General features: G+C 34.1%; 1 pseudogene across 1 annotated transcript; it reads right to left on the minus strand.

Annotated features, from left to right (window-relative positions):
* Nucleotides 1-785: 785 nt before the first annotated feature.
* On the minus strand, nucleotides 786-5,172 carry LOC145603572 (ETHYLENE INSENSITIVE 3-like 1 protein pseudogene; annotated as a pseudogene). The gene is made up of 2 exons (XR_014104878.1): nucleotides 4,991-5,172; nucleotides 786-3,508 (listed from the first exon to the last, which is right to left on the minus strand). The product of XR_014104878.1 is annotated as an ETHYLENE INSENSITIVE 3-like 1 protein pseudogene (transcript).
* Nucleotides 5,173-7,485: the final 2,313 nt, after the last annotated feature.

A 7,485-nucleotide genomic window follows, 5' to 3' on the forward strand; every position in this document is an offset into this window, starting at 1 on the left:
TTATTTTTATGATGGACCTACACAGCCCAAGTATAAATGAGAGAATAAACACTAAAAACAGTTCCAGTATCCAAATGCTTCCCCCCTTAACCCACCCACCGTCCATTCCTCACACACATGTACAGCTCATTACCATTTCTCTCTCTTCAATTTCTATTCAAGATAAGAGCACACCAAAATGTGGGACCCATTAAATTATATTAAGAGGGTCCCTTATGTTATAGAAAGACATGTTATAAGGTGGCGAGTAACGACCTATTCAACCATTGAATCATCCCATCTTTTTTAGTCCTTCCAATTAGGAAGGTGGTAGGAAGGTGATGAAAATGAAAGTCATTAGTGAATTACCTATCTCTAGCTTTGCCTAACTTTGACTTGACTTTTTTGTGTTCTTCCTCTAAATATCCAATTTTACTTTGACACTTAAATGACTAGGTTTTACTAAAATAGGATATATTAGGGGCCACTTTTTCACTTCACTACCAAATACAAGTAATTATTGAGTGATGAACCAATCATATATGATTGGATAACACTAGTCTCGGATATACATACTGAGACACATAATCTAATAAAACCCGACATGACTATACAAATCACAAACAATATATACAGAGATAAATATTCTAACAAAACCTGACATGACAATACTAATCACAGAAGATGGTCGAAAAAAGTTTGAAGACTATCCCAAGTCATGGCTACACTTAGCCTATACATAATCACTACAATTTTACACCAAATGAGCATGATACAAGCAAAATAAAAACTAAGCAAGGGGATGATTATAGATCAAAACATATTTATATATATACTGTGGGTTTATCAAGATTGCTACATCATAAATTATATAGTTGGAAAAGTAAAAATAAAGTTTAAAACCAGAAGGCCTTCTCCCATCAGAGTGAGGCCAAACATCATCAACTACTGCTAGATGGGATATATGGATGCAAGAAAGTAAAATGGAAGGAAGTCTACTATGTTGGTTCTTCAGATTATATCTAAAAAGAAAGGAAAAAAAGGATAAAAAATCAAAGCTAAAAATTCAGCAGGCGAAGCTTTCACCTATTTGAAAGAAGAGATCTAAAAGCAATCTCCTTCTCAGAATGTACAGCTTGCTGGTTACTCCTCAATTTCGACTTCCTTCATGGCCAAATCCTTCACTTACAGGTTCCAGATAGAGCTGTCCTGCCTCGAGAGCTGGTCGAAATCGATTGTTGAGAGGTTGAATGGGGTGCCATATCCGAAGTCTGCCATGTTGTCATTCAGAGTCATCCCATAAGAAGGATCAAAAGCCCTACAATGATCAAGCTGAATTGCATTCGACGGGTAAACAGAACCACCCATGTTATTTCCCTGGTGGGTAACATTGCCCCCAGGCACTGCTCTCTGATTGGAGAAGCTGTTGTCGATCGCAAGCGGCTGCATTTTCTGTTCAGGCTGGTTTACATTTGGTCCTTGAAAAACCCCGCCACCCATTGGAAACTGAAGCTTATGTTGTTGATTGTTGTTCCCATTTAAGGCCATCCCTTGATTGTTGTTCCCATTTAAGGTCATCCCTTGATTGTTGTTCCCATTTAAGGTCATCCCTTGAGCTAAAAAGGCATTTTCTATTTGGAACTGAGACACCTTTGGCTGCACCTGATTATGATCCTTCATAGCATGTATATTCATTCCTTGGGAAGCATTGTTTCCGAACATAGCACCATGGTTAACAAAGCTTCCACCCATCTGATTATTTTCCATAAAGGTTGAATTGCCTGCACTGACATTCTTGCTCTGCGGGGTGCTAGTTTCGTACACTGACATCAGATTGCTTATCAGATTTTGACCATCTTCAGGAATTTCAAGGCCAGAAACACTGAAGGTAGCCGGTGCCTGATTCTCTTGGAGAGGCAGCTTCTCTTGTTGTGCAAAGGATGTAGGAAAGTTTGAAGCTTCAATGCTATTTCTCTGGAAGTTGGTTGCTCCAACACCGAGAGTAGGAGAACTAAACTTATATGGGCAGTTCTGTTGGTGATTATTCCTTGAGTTCCGATCAAGGAAACCAAGACGGCTATCCCCATAAGGACATTGAGGATACTCACAAACAAAAATCTTCTGATCCATTACCATATGAGACCCAGAAGATGGCTGCTTCCTCTTTTCAGTAAATTCTGAAACATGGGTATCAATGACCTCTCCCTTAATCACAGACGTCATCATAGGGTTAGAAGTCATCATAGGATTAGTAGCCATGAATTTCTCCCTCTCTGCGCCGACACCAAAATTGAAGAGATTGATATTCTGTGGCTTGCTGTCATCCACTTCACTGTTAGGATCAGTTTCAACCCCTTCAACATCATAGTCACTAGTATCACTAATGACCAAGGACCCACTACCACCAGCAGTTGGAGGTGGGCATCGATCAGGATAGAGTTTTCGGGCCAAAGCCTCCTCCTGATTGATGATGGCAAGCCATGTAGCACTTTCTTTGGCTGTCATCTTATCCTGCAGACACTTCGACTGACGAACAAGCTTCCTGATCTTTGCTATATCAGGTGACATATGCTTGATGACAGCTGTAAGAACGCTAACCTTCCACGCCTTCTTCAGATCATGAGGTTTCTTATATGGAGGTGCTCCTTGATCCTTTGGGAGGCCCAACTGAGGCCACCATTCTTCGTTCCCAGAGGGCCACCAGGGTGGGGGAACACCTTTCTCCAAGGGGAACCGCCTCTGCGGTGGATCACAGTGTTGCATCAGAGCAGATAAAAGAGATCCAAGTGTAGTGTCTTGGAGCTCCTGCAAGGTGTGAGGAGTCGATGCCAATGCGTTGCAGTCCTCTTCGCTCCCTGGGAGGGAATGATCTGCTTGATACTTGGCAATGGCTGCAGGACCATTCCTGTCAAATCGAACCTTCTCTTTCCACCAGGCACGCAGATTGTCAGAGGCTCCGCTAACAGGCTTTCCCTTCTCAGGAATAATCCCATAAACAAAACCCTGGGCCTTACAGACCTCCATCATTTTCAGCATGTATTTCAGAATCCCGTCCTGTGCCCTTGACATCTTCTTCCTACGAGCCTGCTCCTGTGACTGACGCTGCTTAGCTGCATCAACTCCTTCTTTGGCCTTATCCTTGCTCTGCTCCTTAAGCTTCTTCAAAAGCATCCTGTCTCTCCACATACGCCGCTCAAGCTCATCAACGTCTACCTCTTCATCAGAGTAGTCCTCATCACCAGTCCCTTCTTGTTCAGCTTCGCGGCCAGCTTCACCCTCCTCCGTCATGGAAGGGGGAGGAGCAAAGAAATCAAAGCTTGAACAAAAACCCATATCATCAAGCAAACCCATTTTCGCCGACGAAATCATCTTCAAAGAACGAAAAGACACTAACTACAGATGTTTAAATGGATGACCGACGACTTGTTAATCGTTCCGGTGAGGGTAAAAAGTCAAAGAATATCCCTACTTATAGAAGAAATTCCACCAAAAAGAAGGATAGAAATATAAAGGGGTTTATTTGTTTAGCCTGCAAAATACAAAATCAAGCAACCCACATAAATATAAAAGTTACGGAATTCAAAGAGATTGGATTCAATGAACGAGAAAACATTTAATTTAATGTTACGCAAATTATACACATTTTAAATTAAAGTCTATTTATTACCGAGATTTGAACCATAATTATTAACACGTATTTTACAGCTTGCTCATAAAACTCTTCACATCTAAAATTAAAGAAGCTCAAATATCACCTTTTCAAAAAAAAAAAATTAAATTATGCAATTAACATATTGTTCCAATTATTTAGAAGACAAACCGATAAACTTCACAAATTTACAAGTATTACAAATCAAAATTTAAATATTTTTAAACCTCAAATTTTATTCAATTAACACACTATTACAAACTGCTTATTACGAGTATTTAATTTAATTACACCAAATGAAGCGTGATTTAGTCGTAAATAAACCATCTGAAGTACAAAATGATGGAAATAAAGCTTATGATTAATTGTGTGCAAAACAAGCATGAGAAAGATTAAGAATTGACCAATAGATCCAAGTGTTCGGAGATCTGTTAATTATAAACTCAGGGAATTTAATAATTTTTTTCTAAATGATTAATTAGACAGCCATTTCCAGCATATATAACGCATTTATCAAGCAAGTCAAACTCACTTAATCATTTTACAAGCAATTTAACTCACTGAATTAACAATTTTTAACCTCTATTAACAATTTTTAACCAAATTTTAACCTCTATTTACCCAAAAGCAAATCTCACACATACTTTAATGTGACACATCAAAACCTATCCCCAAATAAAGTGAAAAAATACATGTGATCGATTAATAAGTTATTATTGTAAGACCATCTCATAAGTTTTTTCCTAATCATATAATTTGATCAAACATTCAAATAAGTGTTTTTTTTTTTTTTTTTTTTGAAAAATAATAATGATATCTAATTTGTGATGCAAGAACCAATTTTTCTTACATAAAAAAAAAAACAAAGAACCAATTCTCTTACAATCCTTTTTTTTTTTTTAATAATTTTTAAAACTATCCTTAGAATAATTAGTAAAAAAACGAAAAAAAATTAAAAAAAATTAAAAAAAAAAAAAAAAAATCAAACCCACAAATCAAATTTTGAGAAGAAATTCAGTGATGGGTGGTGGGAAAACAAAATAAAAATGAACCCAATGGCCACTTTATAAACTTATGAAATGGGTATCGATTGGTCACAGTAAAATCTTTTTATGATATTAAAAAAATTAAATAATTATAACACACAAAAAATCATGTCATAAAATTTAGGAATCAAAAACACAAATAAAAAAAAGCACCCAAAAATAGATGATTCCCAAATATAACCATCAAAATAAAATTGAACCAACAAACACCAATAAGAACAACACCAAATTAAATAAAGCCAATTATTCACCAATAAAAATTGAAGGAAAATGAAATAGATCCAAAAACCCATTAAAAAGAAGCTAAGATTATTACCTCTACGTTGCTCCCATGGATGATCTGAAACTCTAGTAAAGGTGAATGATTTTAGAGAGATAAAGTAGAGAGAGAAAGAGAAGAGCTTTTTCTCTCTTTTTTGGTATGGTGGTGGACAAAATGGAGAGGGTAAGAGAGAGGAAATGGAGGTTGTGGGGTTGTCTAAGATGGTGGACAGTATCTTTTGTTTTGTAGTATTTATATAATAATGTTCATAAATTATATTTTTTTTAACTAGGGTTAGTTGACTAAGGGTTACTTATTATTACATTACATGTAAATTATATCCTTCATTTTGAGTGATTTTATTGGGTGTGATGCATCCCTACACATTTTCCCATCTTTGTAAAATCTCTAGCCACACATCTTGGGAGGAATATGCTTGCTCTTGATTTTTTAATTTTGTTTGTTTTACCAAGGATGTAAATATAATAATGCTATACACTAGGTTTATATGATTAATCAAGAATTTTTAGCTTTAAACTTTAACTCTTTTTTAAAAAAAACCACTTTAACTCTTTTAAAATAAAATATAATAAGTTTATCGTGTATTTTAAGTTCATAAGGTTTACTGTCTATTTTGAATATTATTTAGTGTTATTTTAATACATTGGAAGTGATTTTATTCGTTGAAATTATGTTTAAAAAATGGCTAATTTAGTTATGCAATATTTGATAATTATTCAGAATATTTGAACTTGTTATTCAGTAGATTAGGGTTGATGTGGGAGCGTCATCTTTAATTTTCTTCCTTTTTAGTTACAGATTCACAGTGTAAATACATCTTCTAAACCGATCTCTTTTTTTTAATAAAAACCATAAGTCTCAAAGAAAAATTCCAAATTCGGTCAGCTATACTTGAAGGTCTAAGATGAAAATTAGGTACAAAGATGTGTTTATTCCAGTTTAATATTATTGGTGTATTTTTACTAACTAGTTACTCGAATGAATTTAGAGATTTTCTCTATAACAAATCTAGCTTTGATTATTTTATTACAGATTCTCATAATTGGGAATTTCCTAAATTGTGCCCTATGGCCTATGGTAGTTCATCTTATAATGAGTAAAACACTTCTAGAATTATATGAATTTAGATGTTCAATCATGCTGTCATTTTGTTTTTTATGAATGGAGAGTTCATTGTTAATTCTACAACGAGGATAACCCATTATAATATTTGAAAAACTAATTTTTAATTTAATTGAATATGAAAATTTGATATTTCATCCATGTCTAAACTCTCCTTTGGCTGATTAATAATGGCTTTTTCCCTACTAGGGGTAATATTTGATATCAAAACTATGATTTTCTAATTTTTATTTTTCATTATGTAATAATTATAAAAAATCACAATATTATCTGATCAACCTTAGAAAAAGAAAATCTAAAGAATTTTGGTATTCTCCGCCCTCATTTGCTGCCTTAGCTTAGTATTAATTGCTAGATAATAAAGAAATAATGTCAATATTTTAAAAAAAAATTTACTTTTCTAAGCTACAATAGTTGGAAATCAAGAATTGTCATCATATTTAATAATGACCTAAGTTTTACGATTGAATTTAACAAAGGCTTTTAAGATATTTGATATGAATGAAAAATGCATGCGTGATTTGGACTTTTCACCTCCAAATAAAAAAATCTCTGATGACTAATAGTCCTATTCGGGTTGTTTGCTCACCTCCAACTTCAGGTGCTTGAATATTAATTTTGATGGTATGTTTTGTGACAATACTGGTATTGTCATTAATTATCATTTAGGCAATAATATATTTGTCAATCGAGCAGACAATCTTAGCACTACTTTTCCATCAATTGCAGAAGCTTTCATTGTTCGTAATGGATTGCTCCATGCTATTGAGCATAATGTTTATATATATAATGAGATATATTGCAAAGCCTTGCTACCAGTCCAAGAAAGACCCAACTAATAACAGTTTGTGTTAAAAACCTTTCTTTGACACTTTTTAATTGTCAACTCCTTCTTGGTTAATCATGAAACTAACAACGCAGTTACGTAGTAGATTATGTTGCTGCCTCTTTTTAGATAAACGCAGTTTAATAATTAGACAGCATTTTTCCTAATCTCATGTATGTTGCTCCCTCTTTTTAGATAGACACGGTTTAATAATAAGACAATATTGTCCAATCTCATGAAAAGTCATTAAGTGAATTATCGTGTTTGAATTAGTTGATTTATTTATGTCAAACAATTTCACGTACGTATTAAAAAACTATAATTCTCAGTTACAACAAACTCATGACACGTATTGCTTAATTTCTGTACTTATCATGCAAATAATTCCATAAATATATCATGTAATCTGACATAAGATAGATGATCTGAAAGATGTTGGCTTATATCTCACTATTTAATACAGGATTCACATATCGTGCACTTCAACAATTTTGTTTAAAGTATCCGTTATTTCCTATTAGGTCTAGTTGAAACCAGTTTTAATAAAAATAAATAATAATTCAATAAAATACCTACATGA

Source organism: Chenopodium album, chromosome 22 (assembly GCF_948465745.1).
Source record: "Chenopodium album chromosome 22, dcCheAlbu1.1, whole genome shotgun sequence".
Lineage (NCBI taxonomy): Eukaryota > Viridiplantae > Streptophyta > Magnoliopsida > Caryophyllales > Amaranthaceae > Chenopodium > Chenopodium album.